The 23,135-nt window shown below is 62.0% G+C and overlaps 1 long non-coding RNA gene across 1 annotated transcript; it reads right to left on the reverse strand.

Annotated features, from left to right (window-relative positions):
* Positions 1-18,969: 18,969 nt before the first annotated feature.
* LOC138067695 (uncharacterized) lies at positions 18,970-22,903 on the reverse strand. The gene is made up of 3 exons (XR_011142077.1): positions 22,767-22,903; positions 19,423-19,594; positions 18,970-19,173 (listed from the first exon to the last, which is right to left on the reverse strand). It is a non-coding gene; the product is annotated as an uncharacterized lncRNA (long non-coding RNA).
* Positions 22,904-23,135: the final 232 nt, after the last annotated feature.

Consider the following 23,135-nt stretch of genomic DNA (forward strand, 5'->3'; position numbering starts at 1 on the left):
ACGGCCAGCAGGCTGAAGGAAGCAGGAGCACAGGCACAAGGACGAGAGAGCAGAGAAGAAATGCAAGGTGTGGAAGAGAGCGAGGGGCTTTTCTCTGCCTGGCCACGCAAGCCCAGCTGCAGCGTGGCTCCGGGGGTGCCGGCAGATGAAAGGGGCTGCTGCGAGCGCTGCTGCCTGGGTGCTTAGGGAGGAGGCTGCTCTGGGAGAGGGGAGCGCGATCCCAGGGTCCAGTCCAACGTCTATGGCGCAGGAAGCCTTGGCAGGACCCGAAGGGTCACGTGGCTCCTGCCAGGCCTTGTTGTGCCGCCAGGAGGCAGGCCTTGGTGTGGGCCTTGGAGGGGGAAGCGGAGACCTGCTGAGGGGCTGCACTGAAATCTGCTGGGAGGAGAACCCACAGGTCCTGCTGCAGGTGTCCTTAGCGCAAGCTGGAGCAGTGCAGCGAGGCTTGAGTTGGTGGAGAAGAGGCCAACTGCAGCCAGGCAGGCCTGAGCCCCTGGCATGGCTCTTGCAGGAGCTGGGCCAAACCCCCTCCGCTGCCCTGGCGCCAGGCTGCTGGGATGGGTGCAGCTGTGGTAGCTGCTGCAAGGTGCTCTGCTGGCTGGAGGCCAACCCTGCCTTGATGAGAGAGTCCGGGGGCACCTGTGCCACGTGCACCCGCAGGAGGGCCGGCAGCAGAGAGCAGAGAAGCAGAGGAAGGTGGTGGGCACCGCCTTGGCCGTTGTGGAAGCTGCTGGTGAGCGCAGGCCTCCGTGCTTGGCCTCCGTGCGCAAAGTGCTTGGGCCAAGGCTGCTTCAGGAGGACCGAACAGCACTGTAGGCAGCGCAAAGGCAGGAGTGCCCTGTGCCCCGCAGGCTTGTGGCTTTGGCAAGTGCAAGCGGCAGCCGTGAGGCGGAGGTTGGGGTTGGGTGGTGGGGGAGTGAGATTTTGCTCTGGCCGCCTCGCAGGATGACAGGGTGGTTGCGGTGGTTGGGAAGGAGTCCTTGCCAGCGGTGCCAGGGGTGTCGCGGCGGGGCGTTGGTTGGGGTGGCTGAGGACGGGGCCGGGAGCAGCGGTGGCGGGGACGAGAGGAGGGTGGGAGCGGCTGTGAGGGCCCCAGGAGCCATGGGGGCCCGGGGCAGCCTGAGGGCAAAGAGAGGTGTGGCAGGGGGCGAACCGGCCCGGCGCCCCGCGAGGGCACCCGGCCTGCCCCTGCCCGGGCCGGGGCCCGCCCGCCCCAGGGTGACAGTGGGGGCCCTTTGTGACTGCGCTCCTGGGACAGCCCGGGGCCTTGCCAGGCGTCGGCGCGGCCTCGGCCCCGCAGTGTCCGGTCGGACGGCCGCGGGACAGGGCGAGAGCGCGCGGGGCTGGCCGAGGAGCCCCCTGAGCGCAGCCAGGTCTTTCCCCGCCGCCCCTGGGCAGCCTCTGCCGCCTTGCCCACCATGGCGCAGAGACCCCCCCGCCGCCCCAGGCTGGCCTGGACGGAGGAGGAGGAGGAGGACGCGGCCCTTGCTGAGGGCAGCCGCCAGCTGGAGCCCCACCAGGTCTGCACGCCCCAGGCGCCGCCCAGGCGGGCGTGCGGGGCCCCGCTGGCGGTGACCTCTCTAGCTCGGCTGCCCTCCTTTCTCCCCTAGATGTTGGGGACGTCCCGGCAGCCCGCTGAGAGGGCCCACAGCATCCTCCTAGCCATCGAGGCCATGAGCTCCCGCAGCACCGAGGAGGCGCACACAGCTGCTCGCGTGCTGCAGGCGCTTGTGGCGGACGCTGCCTGCCTTGTGGAGCATGTAAGTAGCCTGTGGGTGGCGTGGCCGGGGCTCGAGGCCTCCGGGGGCTTGTTCTTGCCCTGACTCCAGGCCTGCCAGGCCCGCCAGCCCCTCTCAGGCCAGCACAGAGCAAGGGGGGCAAGGGCAGCCGTTGTCGGGGGCAGCTGGGCCAACGGCTGCCCTCTGGCAGCAGCCCCACTCTGAGCCGTGTGCCCTCCAGGTGCCCCCGGTGGTGAGGGGCATGTGGAGCAGCGTGCTGGCCGTCACAGAGGCGTCTGCGCGGCGCAGCCTGGAGCGGGCTCTTCTGCTGCTGGCCTGTGCATGCCCAGAGGAGGTGGTCGTGAGCCTGTTGCGCTGTTCCCCCTCGTGCGACAGGTAGGGGCCCGCTTGCCTTGAGAGCTGGGGGGCCGGCAGCCTGCAGAGCTCGTGCCCTGCGGGCTGCGGGGCAGGTGGCGATTGTCCGGCCTCTCGTGAGGGGCTGGGCCCTGCTGTTGTCCCCGTGTGCCAGCCGCGGCGCGTCAGGCCGGGCTGCAGCAGCGCGAGCCGAGCAAGCGTGCCTGCCTTCCGCCCCAGAGCCTGGCCGCCTTGCCGCCTGCGTGCCCCACAAGGGACTGGAGCTTGGCCATGGGCTGCGGGGTGGGGCAGAGCGCGCAGGGTGCTGCGGGCAAGGGGCAGTGGGCAGAGGCAGGGCTGGCGGCCCGCCCAGGCCCTCTGCGGCTGCCCAGGCCACAGCTGCCGCTGCGGCACCCGCTGAGCGAGCGCTGTGGGCCTGCAGCGCTGCCGCAGCCATGTGGAGGATGCTGCTGTCGAAGTGCGGAGCTGCCGAGAGGGTGCTGCAGGAGCTGCTCAGTGTCCTGCAGGATTGGCCCGTGGACGAGGCGTGCACGTTGGATGGGGACGACAGAGTCATCGTTTCCGTGGCCGTGAGTTTGTGGACGTAGCCTCGCTCTCCCCTAGAGCTGCCCTGGCCTTGCCCACGCAGCAAGAAGCCGTGACCTCCCGCCGGGCGCACAGCCACGGCGCGGCAGGGCTACGGCTGGCAGGGCTTGTTGTGGCCATGGCCCAAAGAGGAGCTGAGGCCAAAGAGCTTCCGTGCCTTTGCTCTGGCCACTCAGGCACGGCAGGCACTCCTGCTTGTCCCGAGGCTCAGGGCAGTGCGTGAGCCTCACCGCCAAGCTCGGGCAGCGCAACAGGCACGTCTCAGCAGCGACAGCTGTCTCGGGGCTTCTTCTGCAGGCAACCAGAGTGCTCCATGAGATGCTGCAGCAGCCCAGCTGCCAGCACGTGCTGGAGGCGTTCTTCCCGCAGCTCTTCCTGGCGCTGCTCTTCCAGCTTTCCTTCTGCGCAGAGCTGACGCCGGAGGAGGCTGAGATGTGCTGGGGAGAACAGCAAGGGGAAGAGTCTGCTCCCGGCAGCCCCGTGAGGTGCTCCATCCCACGCCTGCTGTGTGTGCTGTGGAGGTGGCGGCAGGGCCAGGGGTGCCAGGGTGACGTGGCCTTTGCTGTGCACGCAGGTTGGCAGTGCAGACCATGAAAGCACTGCTGTGCCGTGCCGGCTACGAGAGTCAGGTGCTGGCCATGGCGAGGAAGGGTGGCTGGGACACACTCCTCAGCGCGCAGACCTACCACGCGGGAGTGGCTTTGCTGGCCAGGTGAGAAGCCCCTTGTCCCTGCTCTGCCCCAGCATTTCTCCCTTGCACGCAGGCTGCCCCGCAGAGCCCCACGGGGCTGCAGCTTGAGGCCTTGTGAGGGAGGGCTGGCCGAGTAGAGCAGCCCAGGGAGGTGCCGCTCCATGGCTGCGGGGCTCCACGAGCCCTGCCTAGAGGGATGGGGAGTGCCATCACAGAAGAGCTTGGCCTGGCTGCTCAGAAGTGACAGGGCCTTCTTGCCTCTGCCAGAGAGATGAGGAAGAGCCCAAGAGAGCTGCGTCTCGTCCTCTTCCAACGGCTGACAGCGCTGCTGAAACGTGGAGAGGCCTGCTGGGAGATGCCTGCCATGGCTTTCCTGGTGGAGGTGAGCCTGATGGCAGGCGGTGCCTCTCGGGGCTGGAGAGGAGTGGAGGAGCAGGCGAGGGCTGTGCGCGGTGCGGCCTGAGGCCCAGGGCAGGGAGTGGGGCACCAGGGGCTGTCGGCACTGACGGCTGCCTTTGGGCCGGGCCTGGTGCCCTGGCCCGGAGCTGCTGGTGGGATCGGGCGCTGGCTGAGGCCGGGAGTCCTGCCGACCTCACCACTTTCTCTGTGCTGTGCTTCAGCTGCTGGCCTGCAGTGACCTTTGCGCAGAGGAGGCCGACTTGCTGATTCTCTTCTGGAGATATCTGCGGGGTCACTGGCGGGTGATGCACAGGCTGGCGCTCAGAGGCCTCGTGCTGCTGTGCAAGAGACAGGAGATGGTGAGCAGGGGCCAGCCGGGTGCCGGTGCACAGGCAGCGAGGGGCTGGGCGGTGGGGTGCTGGGCAACAGGGTAGCTTGGACTGTGCTGGGCCTCAGGAGCTGTGGGAGCTGCTGCCCTGTTGGAGGCTGAGCGCAGGGCCAGGCTGATGCCGCAGGCAGCTTCTGGGCCGCGAGGCTGCAGCCCCCACCACGCAGGGGCCACCGCGGGCCGAGTGCCGCCTTGGGGTGCTGCGCTGCGCCGCAGCCTCTGTGCACAAGCCGGGGGTGTCGGCAGGGCCTTGGCAATGGGGCCGTGAGCCCTGCCGGGAAAGGCGCCTGCTAGGGCTGGCACGGCTCGTGGCCCGGGCAGCTTTGCAGGCAGTGTGGGTTACTAAGCCCGCTGCCCGTTGAAGAGTGACGGAGAAGAGGAGCCGGTGGTGCCCTCTCCTGCCTCGCTCTGCCCCAGCCCGTCCAGGCCCGTGGCTGTGCCGGTAAAGGCTGCCAGGCCGCAGGTAGCTGCAGTCATTGCCATGGCCGCTTGTGGAAAGGCAGGGGGGAAGCTGGTGTGTGAGCAGGTGAGCCTTTTTGCCAGGGCAGTGGGTTCTTTCTTCAGGCACCGAGGTTGTGTTTCCCCCAGGCCAGAAGAATGCAGTGCCTGTGGCCCCTGCTGGTGGGGCACCTGCAGGACGTGGACAGAGACATCAGCGCCAAGGCCCTGCTGGTGCTCAGCAATGTGGTCCACGTCATGGAGAAGCAGGTGGTGGCCCACCTTGCTCCGCTGCTGGCCGACAAGCTGCTGCCTCTCTTTGATGAGGTTAGGCTGGGGGCAGAGGCGGGGGCCCTGTTGGCGTGTCGGTGAGGCTGTGTGCGGGCTGCGGGCTGTGGTGTGTTGCCGTGTGGGTGTGCCTGCGGCGTGGGAATTTGTGCTTGCCAGCAGGGGCCCTGGGTGCTGCCAGGAACGTTTTTGCCCGGGGGCTCTTGGGGTCATTGCGCTGTGCTGCCCGTGGTGCGCTGGGCTGCAGGACTGCCTTGAAGCAGCCCCTTGTCTACCCTCAGCTGCTCGGTACTGTGCACAAAGCCCCTGCAGCCGTGCCCCGGGGCTGCCTCCTCCTGCCGGCCTCTAGAGCTGGCAGCACAGCTCGAGCCCCTGGGCGATGAAGACAGGCTCGCCAGGAGGGCCAGGCAGGCCGAGCTGAGGGAAGCCTGAAGTCCTGCTGCTGCCCATGCCTGCACACAGGCCCTCAGTAACGCCAACGTCCCCACAGCCCCAGCAGCCACTGTGGGGGGGGGCCATCCCGGAGCAGCTCTGTTGGGCCTTGGCCAGGGGTGACGGGGGCAGTGTGGCCAGGGCGAGAGGAGCCCTTCCAGGCGCAGACTTCTCCGCCAGCTCCGCTCTCCCTGGCCGCAGCACGGTACAGAAGCGCGCTGCATCGCCCTGCCTGGGCCGGGGGCCATTTTGCAGTGGGTGCAGACGAGGCCCACAGCCCCTTGGTGCGCAGGGAGGGTCCGAAACCTTCATCTCGCCACCAGCCCCACTGACCCCTGTGCTGACTGTGGGCTTGGAGCAGGCAGTGCTGAGGTGGCCCCTCTCCCTTCCCGCCAGGAGCTGGACTGCGTGCGAGAGCTCTCCATCCGCCTCTTCCAAGAGGTGATGGAGGCTGTAGTGGGCACCAAAACACAGGCCCTGAAGAAGCAAGTGCACAGGAGCCTGCTGCCGCTGCTCTTCCACTGGCATGACGAGATCCCCCGCGTGGCCCAGGTATGGCTGTGTAACGGGACGGCTCGTTGGAGGAGGGCGATGCGGACGCCCTGTGAGTGGGCGTGAGCATGAGGAGCAAGGGCTGCTGGCAGTGGGAGCCTTTGAAGGTGGGTGAGCTGGAGGCGCCAGGTGCTGAGGGTGCAGAGCGCCCCCTTGCTGTTTGCACCAGGCCCAGCAGTGCCTTCGTCTTCGTGCCATGCCTCCACCTGCAGCACCATACACCTGCGGGGGTGGTTGCCCCACCTGTCTGCCCGGGGCCCGGGACATGCTGGCAGAGGCAGTTGCCAGCTGCTCCCTCTTGCCATTGTGGGCGAGGAAAGGCCCCGAGGAGGCCTTGCCAAGAGGAGGGCCGCGGTGGGGGTTGTGCGCTGGGCTGCGGTGGCATCAGCGGGTCTGTGCTGCTGTGCAGGCCTCTCAGGAAGCCCTGCTTGGTGCTGCCAAGTTGCTGAGGTGGGAGCAGCTGAGGCAGCTGGCTGAGACAGCGCAGAGCTGCAGGATCGGCGAGTGCCTGGTAAGGATGGCCCCAAAGCCCCCAGAGGCAGCCTGGGCAAGGCCTGTGCATGGCCAGTGTGTGGGACAGGCAGCCGCGTGCCTCGCCGCGGCTGGTGCCCAGAGGTGCCAGCCTGGAGCAGCACTCCCGCTGCCCTTGTCCAGCACGCTGCCCCAACGGGCTCTTCTCTAGGTTGCTGTGCCCTTGCTGAGCCCTGGGATGCTAAAGCGAGTGGTGGGTGGAGGGAGTGGCTGGCTGGGTGGGGAGGGTGTGCGCCCAGCCTGTGGCCTTGTGCTCTGCCCAGCTGGCGAGGGGCAGGAGAAGATCGGAAGAATACCTGCGCCAGAGCCTGCCGTACTTGGAGAGCCCGCAGGAGTGCTTGCGAGAGATGGCTGTGCGGTTCCTTGGTGAGCTCCAAGCCCTGCGGCCCCTCTCTGCACTGGGGCAGCTTAGCGCTAGCCCTGGGGGAGGGGTTTTGTGCTGGCGGTGGTGTGGGGAGCAGGATTGGTGAGGGGCTGTGCGTGTGCCTAGGGCTCGTCGGGCAGAGCATGAGGGGCCAGAGCAAGAAGAAGGTGGAGGACATCTGCGAGGGTGAGTGAGGGCAGCAGGGTGTGAGGCAGGGCTGGCGGCGAGGAAGACAGAGGCTGGGCAGCGAGCTGCAATGCCTGGCGCAGGCCAGGAGGGCTCTGCTGCTCCCCGTGCGGCTCAGAGGTGGTGCGCGTAGAGTCGCGAGAAGATATCAGGGGCCTTTGGGACATTCCTGGCCAGCAAGTCCCAGCTGATGCATGTGTCCCTTCTGCTGCCTCCTGTCTGTGGGAAGAGGTGGGTGGGACAGGCCATGTCATCGCCAGGAAGGGCTGCCTGGGCTCTGTGCAGATATGGGGGTTTGATCTCTGCTCTGGCTCTTTCTCTCAGCGCTTCAAGGCTTGGAGGAGGACGTCAGCCCGTCCATCTGTTCCCTGGCCACGCAAACCATCCTGCTGCTGAGAGCTCCAGGGAAGTCGTCTGCGCCTGGAGGCGGCCACGAAGGCCTGTGCTGGCGGCTGAGGAGAGTGTGGCAGAGGTGGCCCTGGCCCCTGCGAGGTGGCTGCGTTTGCTGCGGGAGCTCGACCGCCTCCTGATGCCGGGCTGCTCTGCCCGCAGGGACGAGCGGAGTGTGCGAGGAAGTCGGGGGCGTTGCTGGCCTCTCTCCCTGCCCGCAGGACAGCTGCAGCCCTCAGGCCCAGCCCGTGCCAGGCTTGTGCTGCCAGCCCACCCTCTGCTGCCTTTTCCCCCAAGAAGCAGCCCTCTCTCTTCACCCCGTGCCAGTGTCTTTTCTTGGTGCCAACGAATGGGTGGAAAACCCAGGAATGACCGCGATTCCTTCGCGGCCACCCTTGGAGGGGGGTAGGGCACGTACTCTCTCCAGCAGTCTGCGGCAGCCACAACATCCCCCCCCGCCCTCTTCCAGCCGTCAGAGAAGCAGCCCGTTTTCCCTGACAAAAGGGTCAGGCCCGGATGGGAGAGCGCAGTGGTGGTGACAAGATTCTGCCTTGGGAGGCAATCAGCCCCTCCGCATGATTCAGGACACCGAGGTGGCCCCTCGCCGGCAAGTCTCCTGAGCCAGAAGGCAAGGCTGCAGCCATTGCTCTGCCCTGCAGCCTGCCCTCCCACCACCGGAGATGAGGAAGCGCTGGGCTGCCCTTTGCGCACCAAAGGCTGGGAGCGCCTGTGGCCACGGGCCGGCACCACGGGATTTGCCCATGCCGCCACCAGGCCATCAGAGGCCAGAGCTCTGCCCAGGCACTGGGGGTTCCAGCCCCTCCACAGTGGGAGCTCTTCAGGCACCGGCACTGCCAAAGCCAGCTGCAGGAACATCTTCTCAATGGGCATGACTCTGTGGCGGGAGGGTGTCCAGAGGCTGGAGGCACACTGTGCCCAGTGGTGCCCAGGGACAGGCTGCGAGGCAACGGGCAAAAAGGGAGGGAGGTCTTGTTGGAGGGATGGGGAACAAGGCCATTAGGGTATTAGTCAGTCTTTTGCAGGCAGTTAACAAAACAAGGCCCTGAAGGAAGGAGCAAGACAACACTCTAAGGCAACCAGCTAAGCAAGTACCCACATAAAGCTGACGAGAACAAAACCAGCTGATAAACAGGAGAGAACTACTTGAAGGACGGGTGAACTATCCAAATGAGCATAAGGAAAAACCCACCTACAAGCAGGGAAGCCCCCCTGCTGGTCAAAGCCCCTTCCCCCTAGAGCATGCGTAGTAGAAAAAGAGGATACTGTGACTTGGAACGAAGAGGAGCCCTGACAGAACCAATGGCAACACGGATGCCTTAATGTAGTTGGAAACGGGACTGAGAACTGTTGCTTAGACTGTCTAAAGTGTCAGCTGTGTAGTGATCAGGCGTGCTAGCTCTGTGGACTTGCCACCTAGCACCCACGTGTGCGCAGAAATGAAGGAAAGAAACGTGGCGACTGTGTGTGTTTGGGGGCTCCTTGCAGAGCGGGTGAAAGAGGCCTTCTTTGGGACAACAAACAGTGTGAGCCTCCAGGTGGTTGTGCCCTGTGTGTCCGAAGTGGAGGTCCCGGAAGGGATCCCTTGTTGCTTGCTGGAGGCCCGGGGATGCCGGGAGCTTGCGCAAGGCCCCCGTGAGCGAGGTGGTGGGTGGGTAGGTGGGGGGGGGTTGTTGTTGGCCCTGTGCGATGGGTGCAGGCGGCTGGTGCTGCAGAGGCAGCAGCTGCAGCATGCTCTGCCCAGGGCAACGGCCAGCAGGCTGAAGGAAGCAGGAGCACAGGCACAAGGACGAGAGAGCAGAGAAGAAATGCAAGGTGTGGAAGAGAGCGAGGGGCTTTTCTCTGCCTGGCCACGCAAGCCCAGGTGCAGCGTGGCTCCGGGGGTGCCGGCAGATGAAAGGGGCTGCTGCGAGCGCTGCTGCCTGGGTGCTTAGGGAGGAGGCTGCTCTGGGAGAGGGGAGCGCGATCCCAGGGTCCAGTCCAACGTCTATGGCGCAGGAAGCCTTGGCAGGACCCGAAGGGTCACGTGCCTCCTGCCAGGCCTTGTTGTGCCGCCAGGAGGCAGGCCTTGGTGTGGGCCTTGGAGGGGGAAGCGGAGACCTGCTGAGGGGCTGCGCTGAAATCTGCTGGGAGGAGAACCCACAGGTCCTGCTGCAGGTGTCCTTAGCGCAAGCTGGAGCAGTGCAGCGAGGCTTGAGTTGGTGGAGAAGAGGCCAACTGCAGCCAGGCAGGCCTGAGCCCCTGGCATGGCTCTTGCAGGAGCTGGGCCAAACTCCCTCCGCTGCCCTGGCGCCAGGCTGCTGGGATGGGTGCAGCTGTGGTAGCTGCTGCAAGGTGCTCTGCTGGCTGGAGGCCAACCCTGCCTTGATGAGAGAGTCCGGGGGCACCTGTGCCACGTGCACCCGCAGGAGGGCCGGCACCCGAGAGCAGAGAAGCAGAGGAAGGTGGTGGGCACCGCCTTGGCCGTTGTGGAAGCTGCTGGTGAGCGCAGGCCTCCGTGCTTGGCCTGCTGCCCGCGGGGAGCAGCAGGGGAGCGCAAAGTGCTTGGGCCAAGGCTGCTTCAGGAGGACCGAACAGCACTGTAGGCAGCGCAAAGGCAGGAGTGCCCTGTGCCCCGCAGGCTTGTGGCTTTGGCAAGTGCAAGCGGCAGCCGTGAGGCGGAGGTTGGGGTTGGGTGGTGGGGGAGTGAGATTTTGCTCTGGCCGCCTCGCAGGATGACAGGGTGGTTGCGGTGGTTGGGAAGGAGTCCTTGCCAGCGGTGCCAGGGGTGTCGCGGCGGGGCGTTGGTTGGGGTGGCTGAGGACGGGGCCGGGAGCAGCGGTGGCGGGGACGAGAGGAGGGTGGGAGCGGCTGTGAGGGCCCCAGGAGCCATGGGGGCCCGGGGCAGCCCGAGGGCAAAGAGAGGTGTGGCAGGGGGCGAGCCGGCCCGGCGCCCCGCGAGGGCACCCGGCCTGCCCCTGCCCGGGCCGGGGCCCGCCCGCCCCAGGGTGACAGTGGGGGCCCTTTGTGACTGCGCTCCTGGGACAGCCCGGGGCCTTGCCAGGCGTCGGCGCGGCCTCGGCCCCGCAGTGTCCGGTCGGACGGCCGCGGGACAGGGCGAGAGCGCGCGGGGCTGGCCGAGGAGCCCCCTGAGCGCAGCCAGGTCTTTCCCCGCCGCCCCCGGGCAGCCTCTGCCGCCTTGCCCACCATGGCGCAGAGACCCCCCCGCCGCCCCAGGCTGGCCTGGACGGAGGAGGAGGAGGAGGACGCGGCCCTTGCCGAGGGCAGCCGCCAGCTGGAGCCCCACCAGGTCTGCACGCCCCAGGCGCCGCCCAGGCGGGCGTGCGGGGCCCCGCTGGCGGTGACCTCTCTAGCTCGGCTGCCCTCCTTTCTCCCCTAGATGTTGGGGACGTCCCGGCAGCCCGCTGAGAGGGCCCACAGCATCCTCCTAGCCATCGAGGCCATGAGCTCCCGCAGCACCGAGGAGGCGCACACAGCTGCTCGCGTGCTGGAGGCGCTTGTGGCGGACGCTGCCTGCCTTGTGGAGCATGTAAGTAGCCTGTGGGTGGCGTGGCCGGGGCTCGAGGCCTCCGGGGGCTTGTTCTTGCCCTGACTCCAGGCCTGCCAGGCCCGCCAGCCCCTCTCAGGCCAGCACAGAGCAAGGGGGGCAAGGGCAGCCGTTGTCGGGGGCAGCTGGGCCAACGGCTGCCCTCTGGCAGCAGCCCCACTCTGAGCCGTGTGCCCTCCAGGTGCCCCCGGTGGTGAGGGGCATGTGGAGCAGCGTGCTGGCCGTCACAGAGGCGTCTGCGCGGCGCAGCCTGGAGCGGGCTCTTCTGCTGCTGGCCTGTGCATGCCCAGAGGAGGTGGTCGTGAGCCTGTTGCGCTGTTCCCCCTCGTGCGACAGGTAGGGGCCCGCTTGCCTTGAGAGCTGGGGGGCCGGCAGCCTGCAGAGCTCGTGCCCTGCGGGCTGCGGGGCAGGTGGCGATTGTCCGGCCTCTCGTGAGGGGCTGGGCCCTGCTGTTGTCCCCGTGTGCCAGCCGCGGCGCGTCAGGCCGGGCTGCAGCAGCGCGAGCCGAGCAAGCGTGCCTGCCTTCCGCCCCAGAGCCTGGCCGCCTTGCCGCCTGCGTGCCCCACAAGGGACTGGAGCTTGGCCATGGGCTGCGGGGTGGGGCAGAGCGCGCAGGGTGCTGCGGGCAAGGGGCAGTGGGCAGAGGCAGGGCTGGCGGCCCGCCCAGGCCCTCTGCGGCTGCCCAGGCCACAGCTGCCGCTGCGGCACCCGCTGAGCGAGCGCTGTGGGCCTGCAGCGCTGCTGCAGCCATGTGGAGGATGCTGCTGTCGAAGTGCGGAGCTGCCGAGAGGGTGCTGCAGGAGCTGCTCAGTGTCCTGCAGGATTGGCCCGTGGACGAGGCGTGCACGTTGGATGGGGACGACAGAGTCATCGTTTCCGTGGCCGTGAGTTTGTGGACGTAGCCTCGCTCTCCCCTAGAGCTGCCCTGGCCTTGCCCACGCAGCAAGAAGCCGTGACCTCCCGCCGGGCGCACAGCCACGGCGCGGCAGGGCTACGGCTGGCAGGGCTTGTTGTGGCCATGGCCCAAAGAGGAGCTGAGGCCAAAGAGCTTCCGTGCCTTTGCTCTGGCCACTCAGGCACGGCAGGCACTCCTGCTTGTCCCGAGGCTCAGGGCAGTGCGTGAGCCTCACCGCCAAGCTCGGGCAGCGCAACAGGCACGTCTCAGCAGCGACAGCTGTCTCGGGGCTTCTTCTGCAGGCAACCAGAGTGCTCCATGAGATGCTGCAGCAGCCCAGCTGCCAGCACGTGCTGGAGGCGTTCTTCCCGCAGCTCTTCCTGGCGCTGCTCTTCCAGCTTTCCTTCTGCGCAGAGCTGACGCCGGAGGAGGCTGAGATGTGCTGGGGAGAACAGCAAGGGGAAGAGTCTGCTCCCGGCAGCCCCGTGAGGTGCTCCATCCCACGCCTGCTGTGTGTGCTGTGGAGGTGGCGGCAGGGCCAGGGGTGCCAGGGTGACGTGGCCTTTGCTGTGCACGCAGGTTGGCAGTGCAGACCATGAAAGCACTGCTGTGCCGTGCCGGCTACGAGAGTCAGGTGCTGGCCATGGCGAGGAAGGGTGGCTGGGACACACTCCTCAGCGCGCAGACCTACCACGCGGGAGTGGCTTTGCTGGCCAGGTGAGAAGCCCCTTGTCCCTGCTCTGCCCCAGCATTTCTCCCTTGCACGCAGGCTGCCCCGCAGAGCCCCACGGGGCTGCAGCTTGAGGCCTTGTGAGGGAGGGCTGGCCGAGTAGAGCAGCCCAGGGAGGTGCCGCTCCATGGCTGCGGGGCTCCACGAGCCCTGCCTAGAGGGATGGGGAGTGCCATCACAGAAGAGCTTGGCCTGGCTGCTCAGAAGTGACAGGGCCTTCTTGCCTCTGCCAGAGAGATGAGGAAGAGCCCAAGAGAGCTGCGTCTCGTCCTCTTCCAACGGCTGACAGCGCTGCTGAAACGTGGAGAGGCCTGCTGGGAGATGCCTGCCATGGCTTTCCTGGTGGAGGTGAGCCTGATGGCAGGCGGTGCCTCTCGGGGCTGGAGAGGAGTGGAGGAGCAGGCGAGGGCTGTGCGCGGTGCGGCCTGAGGCCCAGGGCAGGGAGTGGGGCACCAGGGGCTGTCGGCACTGACGGCTGCCTTTGGGCCGGGCCTGGTGCCCTGGCCCGGAGCTGCTGGTGGGATCGGGCGCTGGCTGAGGCCGGGAGTCCTGCCGACCTCACCACTTTCTCTGTGCTGTGCTTCAGCTGCTGGCCTGCAGTGACCTTTGCGCAGAGGAGGCCGACTTGCTGATTCTCTTCTGGAGATATCTGCGGGGTCACTGGCGGGTGATGCACAGGCTGGCGCTCAGAGGCCTCGTGCTGCTGTGCAAGAGACAGGAGATGGTGAGCAGGGGCCAGCCGGGTGCCGGTGCACAGGCAGCGAGGGGCTGGGCGGTGGGGTGCTGGGCAACAGGGTAGCTTGGACTGTGCTGGGCCTCAGGAGCTGTGGGAGCTGCTGCCCTGTTGGAGGCTGAGCGCAGGGCCAGGCTGATGCCGCAGGCAGCTTCTGGGCCGCGAGGCTGCAGCCCCCACCACGCAGGGGCCACCGCGGGCCGAGTGCCGCCTTGGGGTGCTGCGCTGCGCCGCAGCCTCTGTGCACAAGCCGGGGGTGTCGGCAGGGCCTTGGCAATGGGGCCGTGAGCCCTGCCGGGAAAGGCGCCTGCTAGGGCTGGCACGGCTCGTGGCCCGGGCAGCTTTGCAGGCAGTGTGGGTTACTAAGCCCGCTGCCCGTTGAAGAGTGACGGAGAAGAGGAGCCGGTGGTGCCCTCTCCTGCCTCGCTCTGCCCCAGCCCGTCCAGGCCCGTGGCTGTGCCGGTAAAGGCTGCCAGGCCGCAGGTAGCTGCAGTCATTGCCATGGCCGCTTGTGGAAAGGCAGGGGGGAAGCTGGTGTGTGAGCAGGTGAGCCTTTTTGCCAGGGCAGTGGGTTCTTTCTTCAGGCACCGAGGTTGTGTTTCCCCCAGGCCAGAAGAATGCAGTGCCTGTGGCCCCTGCTGGTGGGGCACCTGCAGGACGTGGACAGAGACATCAGCGCCAAGGCCCTGCTGGTGCTCAGCAATGTGGTCCACGTCATGGAGAAGCAGGTGGTGGCCCACCTTGCTCCGCTGCTGGCCGACAAGCTGCTGCCTCTCTTTGATGAGGTTAGGCTGGGGGCAGAGGCGGGGGCCCTGTTGGCGTGTCGGTGAGGCTGTGTGCGGGCTGCGGGCTGTGGTGTGTTGCCGTGTGGGTGTGCCTGCGGCGTGGGAATTTGTGCTTGCCAGCAGGGGCCCTGGGTGCTGCCAGGAACGTTTTTGCCCGGGGGCTCTTGGGGTCATTGCGCTGTGCTGCCCGTGGTGCGCTGGGCTGCAGGACTGCCTTGAAGCAGCCCCTTGTCTACCCTCAGCTGCTCGGTACTGTGCACAAAGCCCCTGCAGCCGTGCCCCGGGGCTGCCTCCTCCTGCCGGCCTCTAGAGCTGGCAGCACAGCTCGAGCCCCTGGGCGATGAAGACAGGCTCGCCAGGAGGGCCAGGCAGGCCGAGCTGAGGGAAGCCTGAAGTCCTGCTGCTGCCCATGCCTGCACACAGGCCCTCAGTAACGCCAACGTCCCCACAGCCCCAGCAGCCACTGTGGGGGGGGGCCATCCCGGAGCAGCTCTGTTGGGCCTTGGCCAGGGGTGACGGGGGCAGTGTGGCCAGGGCGAGAGGAGCCCTTCCAGGCGCAGACTTCTCCGCCAGCTCCGCTCTCCCTGGCCGCAGCACGGTACAGAAGCGCGCTGCATCGCCCTGCCTGGGCCGGGGGCCATTTTGCAGTGGGTGCAGACGAGGCCCACAGCCCCTTGGTGCGCAGGGAGGGTCCGAAACCTTCATCTCGCCACCAGCCCCACTGACCCCTGTGCTGACTGTGGGCTTGGAGCAGGCAGTGCTGAGGTGGCCCCTCTCCCTTCCCGCCAGGAGCTGGACTGCGTGCGAGAGCTCTCCATCCGCCTCTTCCAAGAGGTGATGGAGGCTGTAGTGGGCACCAAAACACAGGCCCTGAAGAAGCAAGTGCACAGGAGCCTGCTGCCGCTGCTCTTCCACTGGCATGACGAGATCCCCCGCGTGGCCCAGGTATGGCTGTGTAACGGGACGGCTCGTTGGAGGAGGGCGATGCGGACGCCCTGTGAGTGGGCGTGAGCATGAGGAGCAAGGGCTGCTGGCAGTGGGAGCCTTTGAAGGTGGGTGAGCTGGAGGCGCCAGGTGCTGAGGGTGCAGAGCGCCCCCTTGCTGTTTGCACCAGGCCCAGCAGTGCCTTCGTCTTCGTGCCATGCCTCCACCTGCAGCACCATACACCTGCGGGGGTGGTTGCCCCACCTGTCTGCCCGGGGCCCGGGACATGCTGGCAGAGGCAGTTGCCAGCTGCTCCCTCTTGCCATTGTGGGCGAGGAAAGGCCCCGAGGAGGCCTTGCCAAGAGGAGGGCCGCGGTGGGGGTTGTGCGCTGGGCTGCGGTGGCATCAGCGGGTCTGTGCTGCTGTGCAGGCCTCTCAGGAAGCCCTGCTTGGTGCTGCCAAGTTGCTGAGGTGGGAGCAGCTGAGGCAGCTGGCTGAGACAGCGCAGAGCTGCAGGATCGGCGAGTGCCTGGTAAGGATGGCCCCAAAGCCCCCAGAGGCAGCCTGGGCAAGGCCTGTGCATGGCCAGTGTGTGGGACAGGCAGCCGCGTGCCTCGCCGCGGCTGGTGCCCAGAGGTGCCAGCCTGGAGCAGCACTCCCGCTGCCCTTGTCCAGCACGCTGCCCCAACGGGCTCTTCTCTAGGTTGCTGTGCCCTTGCTGAGCCCTGGGATGCTAAAGCGAGTGGTGGGTGGAGGGAGTGGCTGGCTGGGTGGGGAGGGTGTGCGCCCAGCCTGTGGCCTTGTGCTCTGCCCAGCTGGCGAGGGGCAGGAGAAGATCGGAAGAATACCTGCGCCAGAGCCTGCCGTACTTGGAGAGCCCGCAGGAGTGCTTGCGAGAGATGGCTGTGCGGTTCCTTGGTGAGCTCCAAGCCCTGCGGCCCCTCTCTGCACTGGGGCAGCTTAGCGCTAGCCCTGGGGGAGGGGTTTTGTGCTGGCGGTGGTGTGGGGAGCAGGATTGGTGAGGGGCTGTGCGTGTGCCTAGGGCTCGTCGGGCAGAGCATGAGGGGCCAGAGCAAGAAGAAGGTGGAGGACATCTGCGAGGGTGAGTGAGGGCAGCAGGGTGTGAGGCAGGGCTGGCGGCGAGGAAGACAGAGGCTGGGCAGCGAGCTGCAATGCCTGGCGCAGGCCAGGAGGGCTCTGCTGCTCCCCGTGCGGCTCAGAGGTGGTGCGCGTAGAGTCGCGAGAAGATATCAGGGGCCTTTGGGACATTCCTGGCCAGCAAGTCCCAGCTGATGCATGTGTCCCTTCTGCTGCCTCCTGTCTGTGGGAAGAGGTGGGTGGGACAGGCCATGTCATCGCCAGGAAGGGCTGCCTGGGCTCTGTGCAGATATGGGGGCTTGATCTCTGCTCTGGCTCTTTCTCTCAGCGCTTCAAGGCTTGGAGGAGGACGTCAGCCCGTCCATCTGTTCCCTGGCCACGCAAACCATCCTGCTGCTGAGAGCTCCAGGGAAGACGTCTGCGCCTGGAGGCGGCCACGAAGGCCTGTGCTGGCGGCTGAGGAGAGTGTGGCAGAGGTGGCCCTGGCCCCTGCGAGGTGGCTGCGTTTGCTGCGGGAGCTCGACCGCCTCCTGATGCCGGGCTGCTCTGCCCGCAGGGACGAGCGGAGTGTGCGAGGAAGTCGGGGGCGTTGCTGGCCTCTCTCCCTGCCCGCAGGACAGCTGCAGCCCTCAGGCCCAGCCCGTGCCAGGCTTGTGCTGCCAGCCCACCCTCTGCTGCCTTTTCCCCCAAGAAGCAGCCCTCTCTCTTCACCCCGTGCCAGTGTCTTTTCTTGGTGCCAACGAATGGGTGGAAAACCCAGGAATGACCGCGATTCCTTCGCGGCCACCCTTGGAGGGGGGTAGGGCACGTACTCTCTCCAGCAGTCTGCGGCAGCCACAACATCCCCCCCCGCCCTCTTCCAGCCGTCAGAGAAGCAGCCCGTTTTCCCTGACAAAAGGGTCAGGCCTGGATGGGAGAGCAGTGGTGGTGACAAGATTCTGCCTTGGGAGGCAATGACCCCTTCTGCAAGAGGAAGGACGTAGATGTGGCCCCTCACCAGCACTGGGTTCCCCTGGTGTGACTGAGCCCAGGAGTGACAAGGCTGCCGCGATGCTGTGGCTTCAGGGGCAAAGTCAGCTCCTGTGCTGGGCGCTGCCCTTTGCTCGCCGCGGTCTGTGAGTGCCTGTGGCCAGGCGCCCCGGGATTTGCCCATGCCAGCACCAGGCCATCAGAGGCCAGAGCTCTGCCCAGGCACTAGAGGCTCCAGGCTCTGCGCAATGGGAGCTCTTCAGGCACCGTGACTTGCCAAAGCCAAATATCACAGCAGGAAGATGCTTTCGAGTACCCCTTCAAAATGATGAAGGGGTTGTTTGCACAGACATTTTACACCCTTCAGCTGAGGGCTGAACGCTGGTGATTTCTGTCCTTCAAGGTTCTTCTTCTCCATGGCCACCATAGGGCTGATGCCTGCTGTAAAAGCCCCAAGGCCATGACTGATCAGCCAGAATTGAAGTAGGAGCCCTAAGTGGCCATGCGTAAGGGCAGCTGGCCGCATCCTATCCAGGAGGCCTCTGGGATCCTTGTGCAGCCAGCTGTGCTCAGGACTTGAGTGTCGCAGAGCGAACACTTTACTGTGGCCCCGCTGTGGGACACAGAGGCAGGCCCTGGGCTCAGCCCGGCTTCCCCAGGAGCAATGCCGTGACGCTGCAGAGCCGGGGCCGTTGGGAGCAGCAGCTGCTGGGCACCCGAGGCTCAGCGTTGCAGCTCAGCTCAGGCTGTTTCCTTTGTCCTGCTGCCCTTTGCCTTTGGGTGATGCCCTGAGCCCTCCGTTTTGGTGTCCCCGCAGCCCTCTGTTGCTCCTCTCTTACACACCAGAGCCCTCGCTTGAGCTCCAAGTCCCAGGAGAGACCCGTTGGCACAGGAGCATCGACACAGGCAGCTTGGAGGCGGAGGAGCGCCCACTGGGTCCCCAGGCCTCCAATGCTGTGCGCTTGGGTACCCACCAGAGCTCGAGGGCCCAGCAGCACAGCAGGGAGAGGGGTGCTGATGCAGCCCCTTGGGGCTGCCCTCACCCACACATGCAGCTGGAGGCAAGGGAAGGGCAGCCGGCCATGAAGGGGCTGGAGAGAAGGGCTGCCCTGGGCCAGCCCCAAATCCTTGCGGAGGCAGCTAAGCCTGTAGCTGAGGGCTACCTCAGCTGAGGACCACTGCTGGAGCCTGGGGTGGAGGGGTGGGGGCAGAACCACTGGGAGAGGCAGGGAGGGATGATCAATTCCATGTGCATCCAAAATCGGGAATTGAGCAAAGCCTAACCCCTAAATTTACACCATCGTACTCACAGATCAGTGAAGGATTGATTCTATTATAGCACCCTGCACAGGTCATTGCTTTATCTTTCAACTTTGGCTGATGTTTTTTAGTTATATCCATGACTTTGATTTTTTTCAAAAAGCCTATAAGCCAACCTGTCCAGGGACACAGCTCCTTGGTTGATGTCCCATTAGGATAATGTCTTACCATGGACTTTCACTGCAGAGGTGACCTGATGACAGATGAGTTCATAGGTTGTGGAATCCAGCTTGGTCACCCAATAGTAGTGTCCTGATGGCATTGTCTCCCAAGGCAGTGCCCACAGAGCAGATGTGGGAATAGTAAAAAGTAGCCTTGCTTGAGCAACCAGATCCAGCATTGGGGTGCTCCTGCTTAGGGCAGGGGCCTGGGTGAAGACCTCCAATGGTGTCCCCCAGCCAGGGTTTTTTTGTGTCACCTTTCCAGACTACTTTTATGCTGAGTTTATGCAATAGAAGAGGTGATCTCTAAGCATATCTGTCAACAGTGTTGAGATGAGGGTGGGAGTAAAACACCCAGGAGTTTCCTGCAAACTGGTCAAGTAAATTTGTATTTTATTCAGCCACCACTTGGGAAGAGCCATTTGAGCACCATCTCTGCTGACCGTCTCAGGGCTTTCAGAGCATTAAGTCAAAAAACAAACACCCAAATGTGTTCTTACTCCAGAGAAGCAGACAATGGCCTCAACCCGTGCACAGAGGAGTTGGGTGCTGGCTCTTCAGCTTCTTGGATTGTTTTCTTCTTATTTTACCGGGGTTGAAAATCCACTGCCCTCCATTTTTTTCAGAGAGTCTCTTGAGCAACCTTGACATTCAAGCTGGCAGCCATTAATGTATGCAGAGTTGCAGCAGAAAGAAATCAGTCACAGAACTGACCATGCAAGCCAAAACTATACAGCTACAGCATCACCAGCATCACTCAGATACAACTGCTTAGGTTTAGTCCATACATCAACCAGGCAATCAGAGCTTGCACCACCATACCACTGCATAATCGACCCAGTCAACCCCAACACGAGCAGTTAAATACCCTTAATGTAATACCATCACAATAATAAAACCCTCACCTTCACCTCCTCTTTTAAAAGTGCAGGCCTGCTCGTCTTCCACTGCTGCCCGAGTTGGGTTTATCGCAAGCCTTGATGGAGAGCAGTAGACTGATAGAAAATGAGCTAGTCAGTCTTCATACTTTGGTAACTCCAGGCTGTCCTCCGTCAGGTTGCAGGGCCTGCGATGTCCCTGTGGGAGGTGAAGCACTCAACTGCAAAAACTGCTTGGTTAGAGAGAGAAATACTTGTAGCCAATATGGTTTTGCTTGGAAGAAGTCATGGGGGAAAAAACAAGGCATCTTCAGAGAAACAAGCACTTTAAAAATTCTGTCCGTTTCTTTTGAAATCTTCTAGTATTTTTTAAATGGAGCGTCAAAAGTGAAAAGCTTAGTCTACATCTCTCCAAGAGTTTATGAAAAATAATTATGAAGTACCAGTGTTCCTCAGGAAAATGGATTTTAATAAAACAAGCTTTTATCAACTGAAACTGCAAAGGAGCCCTGGGAAAGGTATCTCTGAGAAGGAAGTCTATTTGTACTCCCCTGGTCTCTCTTATCTTGAGCAATGAAAGTCAATTGCCCCCCGATGAATAATCTGAACCCATAATAGCAATAGCTATTAACAATAGCCATTGTTGCAAAGTATCTAGCAATAGCTAGATGTAACCTTCTCACTTTCAGGCAAATATTACATTCATAGCTTTCCCAAGTGCATTGAAAGAGACTGTAGCACAGGCTGCAACACACCAGCAGAATATACTTGACGCAAGCAAGGGTGCATTATTAATGAGTGAGGCCACTGGAGGATATTATAGCTTTTGAAAATGATTGCTCTTTCTGTTTTAAGCCACAGTTGATGAATTCAAGCCACATGATGTAAACATGGAGGAAAACACATCAGCCACGCATTAGACAGAAACAGTAACTCTTGATTTTTTTTTTTTCTGAATGATTAGTGGAGTTGGCACATGTCTTTAGTATCTGACCCTGTCAGCCTACATGCCACAGAATTTCTCTGGTCCTATTATATTCAAGTATCAAGCCCCTGTCCTGATGCCCTATCCAAGGCAACAGCAAAAACCAGGAAGGAGCAGACCTATACTACATGGCTGTGCTAGAAAGGAGGCTTGCATGCACCACGCACTGTGGGTGACAGCACCGAGCTTTAATCCTGCCTGACACATAAGAAGGGCAACCACAAACTGCTGCAAGCAGGCTACAGAAAAAGTGATGTGATTTAAAAAAAAAAAAAAAAAGTTTGGCTCATTGCACAGAAGTAAAATTCTTAAATTGTAAAGCCAACCAACCAATTGTTAGAAAAGGGATTAAATTTAGCTCTAGCCCAGCTTAGCAGTAGTGGCTAAAGCAGATGAAGCCTGCAGGCCACAGGAGTGAATTTTAAATGAGCTCAAAAGACATTGCTGAGTATGCGACTGCAAAACCAGCTAGAACCAGCCCTCAAAGATACAGAGTGCAATGGACAGAGGTAACGGTTAACCTTCAGGTAAGATAAGGCAGTGTGAAACGGGAACATAGCAACCGTCCTGGGATGTAGACATGAACCAATCAAAAGAAAAGAGATCACTGACTCAATCAAGAAGATTGGCAGAGACTTATCACTGGCAGGTGGGGAAATAAGACTGTAAGGAGTATAATTACCCCAAAATTTCTTTGTTCGGGGTCCCTCCCTGGAGGCACCCAGCTCGAGCTGTTACTTTGCTGTACCATCATTTAAATAAATAATTAAGTTTGCTGCTAGATGTACGTGAGACTCTGCTCCTCGGAAACTTAGGGGTGAACTGTTTCCATAACACAATGAAGTGAATACTTGAGATTTAGGCTGCTGTCATTTGCAGACACTGAAGCTGTGAATAGCTTCTCTTTCCTTGCAGCTTGTTGACCTCTTTCCATGCAGACCTGCACAGTCTGCAGGTTTTGGGAGGAAGAGGGACCATGTTGGGGGGTAGCCACGGTCCTTGCTCACGATAGGCAGCTAGTCGATGCTTCTAAAGCAGCGCGCACGCTGTCTGAGAAACATTTAGAGCTCAGTGCATATCTGCCCAAACAATGGGGCTAAACCAGTTTATGGTGAAAGCCAAGTATGAGTTCAAAGTGATGATGCTGCAAAAATGCCCTTCTGTGTCTAAGCGATCTGAGCAAGCATCCACAGCTGATTAAATGATAACAGTGCATATGGATTACTTTAAAGGCAACCTCAGCTGCTTTGATAGTTATCCACAGTCCCTAGTTCAATGTTGGCTGAAGGAGAAAGCTGCCAGATTTCAGTACGTGTCTGGAGAGCTGGTTTCGCTGCTGATCGCAACCTAGTCTGCTGTCTCCACCTTGTGACAGAAAGACTACACTGGAGTCAGTGAGCTCAATGGCCAAGAAAGGACATTCGTAAAGGTGGCAGGCTTCCACAAGGATTGTGGAAAGGACAAGATCACAGCTGTACTTCAGGTTGCTCTCGCTGTTTCCATCTTCCTCTGCGGAAAGGAGCGGGAGTAGGCACAAAACACGTGACCCTTGTCCTTGAAATTGGAGATGAAAACAGTTACCGTACTCGTTGTGGATATGGCATCTCACAGATACAACTGCTCTTTGTCTTATTTTTGCAGTGAGGAACGTGTCTTCTGTCACTGTACACTGAGATAGATGCAGAGAGGACTTAACCTGCAACTTTGTCTACTCTAAAAATGGAATGCATTAACCCAAGGATACAAACCTTTTGACTAAGCTGACTTGTACAAGGGGATAACCAGGTTCATTCTGTTTAATTAGTTGTTCTGAAACCTAGAAAGCAGTAGGACAGTGGTAGAAAAACACTAGCTAATGTGGAATCACAGTGCAACTTGTAACAGAAATAGATGGATTAGTGCAGATTGCCTGGGCCAGTTGAAAGGCACTATCGTCACTTAGGAACATAATATTATGTATGCATGTGTACAGATATATATTTGTAAATATATGTATTATAACTGCACAGAGAAAGGGGAGTCATGTCTCAAGATCCAGTGGATCTCAGAAACAGAAAGGAAACTTCATACTTTTATCCACTGCTGCCACCTTTTGAGATTTTTATTGTGATGACAGTGATTCAAGGGAGATAATAAAAATTTTCTTACTCAAAACCTGTGACCACGTCACCTTGCTGGCACCCTGCTCTTCTCTCTCTAATCACCGTTTCCTTTTCGAGCCAGCAAGGTGGGTGTTATTTCTCTGAAGTCTAATTGCATGCGAGCTTGTCTCGGATGCGTAAGGCAGCCCTTTGACTACTTCAGCATGGCAGCACAGCCAAAAGGCCCACCACTCTCCTGGGCCTTTTCCCAAGGCTGCAGCACTCTCAGGGGCAAGAGGTTTTACCTTACGTCCAGCCAGAAGTTCCCTTGCCGCAGCTTGTGCCTGTGGCTTCTTGTCTTTTTACAGTGCGCAGCTCAGAAAGCTCCGGCTCTGCAACCCTTTTTAGGTAGTGGAAGACAACAGTTAGATCCCCCTTTCATTTTCTGTAGGCTGAAAAAACCACAACTTCCTCATCCTCTCCTTATACGCCATGTGCTGCAGGCTCCGACCATCTTAGTGACCCTCCTCTGGATGCTCTCCTGTTTGTCAACATCTCAACTGCTGGCTATGCTTTTGCTTATGCAGTACAACATGGGCCAGACAATGAAAAAAACCTTGCTGTAGCATGCAGGCGTTAAGATTATCTCAGTTTCTCCTATATTGGAAATGGAT

Source organism: Struthio camelus, chromosome 6 (genome assembly GCF_040807025.1).
Source record: "Struthio camelus isolate bStrCam1 chromosome 6, bStrCam1.hap1, whole genome shotgun sequence".
Taxonomy (NCBI): domain Eukaryota; kingdom Metazoa; phylum Chordata; class Aves; order Struthioniformes; family Struthionidae; genus Struthio; species Struthio camelus.